We start from the raw sequence: 3,056 nt of genomic DNA, 5'->3' as shown, positions 1-3,056 counted from the left end.
TTGAATTGGGTCCTGTACAACCAACTTCTACTCCAGCAAAGCTCCAGCACGTGGCACTAAAGGAAAGAAAAAAATGGAATAAGTACAAGGCAAGATTGACCGTACAGAGGAAGAAGAGAGAGCATATGATACTGGGAAGTCCTCAGTTCCCAGCTTAGCTCAGGTCCCAATTTAGCTATGATTCTCACTGAGATTACCTTAGGGTAGTGTTTCTCAAACTGTGGGTTGTGAGCCAATTTCAGGTGGGTCCTCATGCATTTCAATGTTCATTTTATTTTTAATTGATTAGACTTGATGCTACCATGGTATGTGACTGTATTTGGGGAAATGTGACAGATCTGTACTTTGAACAGACTACTCTGTATATGCTTTTAAGAATGCTAGTCAATGGGGGTTGCAGCCTTTTGGGATCTTTGGGGATGTTTCCCAGCAACTGCTTAGGAGGGATCTTTATCTTAAAACTTTTATTTGTTGTAAACTTGTAATTTACTTAGGGCCCAATCCTATCCAACTTTCCAGCACAGGTGCAGCCACAAGGCAATATTTCTTTAAATTTATTTTTAAAACAAACAAACAATTAATTAATTTAATAAATAAATAATTTATTAACAATTATTAATTAACTTAATAATTATGATTAATTAATTAATTGCTAATTTATTAAAGATTATTTATTTATTTATTTAATAAATTATTCATTTGCTTTTTAATAAATTTATAATTCTATCAGACTTTTTTTGGCTTATAGAAGTCTATGCATGTCTGCTCAGAAGTAAGTTCCATTGTGTTCAGTGGAGCTTACTCCCAGGAAAGTGTGCATAGGATCACAGCTTAAATTTATTATTTATTTATTTGTTGTATATATAAAAATTTGTATATATATATAAATTTATTATTAAATGCAAATTAAATTATTTAAATTATTAAATTTAAATAAACAAATAATTATTGTTATTTAAATAAGTAAATTTATATATATATATATATATATATATATATATATATATATATATATATATAAATAAAACCAAAAAGTATATACGAGCATACTTGTGTGTGAGTGTGAGAGAAAGAGAGAAAAAAAGAGGTAGAGCCGTTATATAGGTACACACACACACTATATATATACACTCAGACCATCCATAAAGTCTGATGGGCTCAACAGCTGCAGCTCAAGGGGCGGAGCCAAGTAAGAGAGAGGTGGGAGCGGTGGGCGTGGCCAGCTAGTTATGCTCAACTGCCAGGCCACGCCCCTCGCTCCGCCTCCATCGCTAGGCCACGCCCCCAAACGTTTCCATGGTGACAGGACGCCAACGGCCGCTCACCACTCACAGGCTGTGCGCGCGTGGTTTGGGGGGGTCGGACGAAACCGGAAGTGTCCTGCCCCGCGCTTCCCGGTCCCCCTCAGGCGCCTCTGTCCTGCACAGCCGTTAACCCCTCAAGCCCCACGCGCGGCGCTGCACGCCCCCCATGCAGACCGCTTGTCCAGAGTGCGCGGCTCCCTTTGCGAGGTCCTGTCAGGGCAGTAGTGAGGGGCTCAGGCCCGCCGTAAAGGCGCCACCGAAGAGCTCTGAGGAAAGGCAGTCGATATGGTCTTCCCGCGAGGAGGCGGCAGGCGGAACGACTCCCTCGGCCTCGTATCGAGCCTTCCTCTTTACCTCCCTCTCAAGTTTAGCCTGCTAGGACCTCGCCTCGAGCTCCGATTGGTCTGTTGGAATCGCCTCGGCTGGAGGAGGTGGGGCTACGACTCAACTCCGGCTTCTCATTGGCCGCCTCCGCAGCGCTTTCGATTGACGGGTTCACAGCTCACCTGGGGAGAATGGGTATGACGCGAAAGGGTCACGTGGCTCTAGGAAACCTAGAGTAAGCAAAAGGGTAGAGTGAAATACGGTGTAGACTTCCAGGTATACTAGTATGTTTAATCGTTATTAGTACTATTTTTATTTAGTTATATTATTATACTAATACACTAATATATAATAATATAGTTCTAATACATATAAAAATAATACTATATATTACTATATAGTAATATACGATATACTAATATAATACTAATAATATATACTAATATATATAAATATATATTGCTAAATATATACTATATACCAGGGGTGTCCAAAGTTTTTGGCAGGAGGGCCACATCTTATCTCTGACACTGTGTCGGGGGCCGGGGAAAACAAGAATTAATTTACATTTAAAATTTGAATAAATTTACATAAGTTTACATAAATGAATATATTAAAGATAAACTTATATGAATGAATAAAGGTCTTGCAATAGCTCAAGGCCTATAAAAGGCCTTGCACAAAGCAAGGCTGGCCTTTCCTTTGCTGCCTCTGCTGCATCACAGACATGAAACTGCAAGCAATGGCAGGAGCCCTCATTCCACAGCTCACGCAAGAGGTCAAACAGTTGCCCTCATGCTAAGAGCAGCTGCGTTGGGGCAGTGGGGGCTCCAACAAATCTCTGGAGGGCCAGAGGCTCATTGGAGACTGGGGGCTCCCTGAGGGCCGCATTGAGAGTCCTCAAGGGCCGCAAGTGGCCCCAGGGCCGGGGTTTGGGCACCCCTGCTATATACTAATATAATATACTATTATTATACTAATTCAATATAATAATTATATATATACTCCCTATATTATCCTATATTATATTATCCTATATTATCCTATTATATAATATATAATAAATATATATTTATTTACTTATTGCAATATAATAACTATATATCTATATCTATATAGATATTTCTTATTTCTTATTCTTATTTCTTATTTCCTATTTCTTTTATATGTGTGTGTGTGTACACTTCTTATATTGCAATAAGTAAATGAATTAATGAAGCTGCACACCTATGCACACTTTCCTGGGAGTAAGCTGCACTGAACACAATGGGACTTACTTCTGAATAGACGTGCACAGGCTTGTGCTTTTATTCTGCAGCCGTGACCCGGAACTGCCCCATGGTCAGAAGGGGTGCGTGCGTCTCGCTCTTTCGAGGCTCTGCGGCTCGGGCCGTCCCGACGCTGTCCGGGCGCAGTCGGGCATTTCCG

The sequence above is a fragment of the Tiliqua scincoides genome, chromosome 13 (assembly GCF_035046505.1).
Source record: "Tiliqua scincoides isolate rTilSci1 chromosome 13, rTilSci1.hap2, whole genome shotgun sequence".
Classification (NCBI taxonomy): domain Eukaryota; kingdom Metazoa; phylum Chordata; class Lepidosauria; order Squamata; family Scincidae; genus Tiliqua; species Tiliqua scincoides.
Note: the sequence above shows the minus strand (reverse complement) of the source record.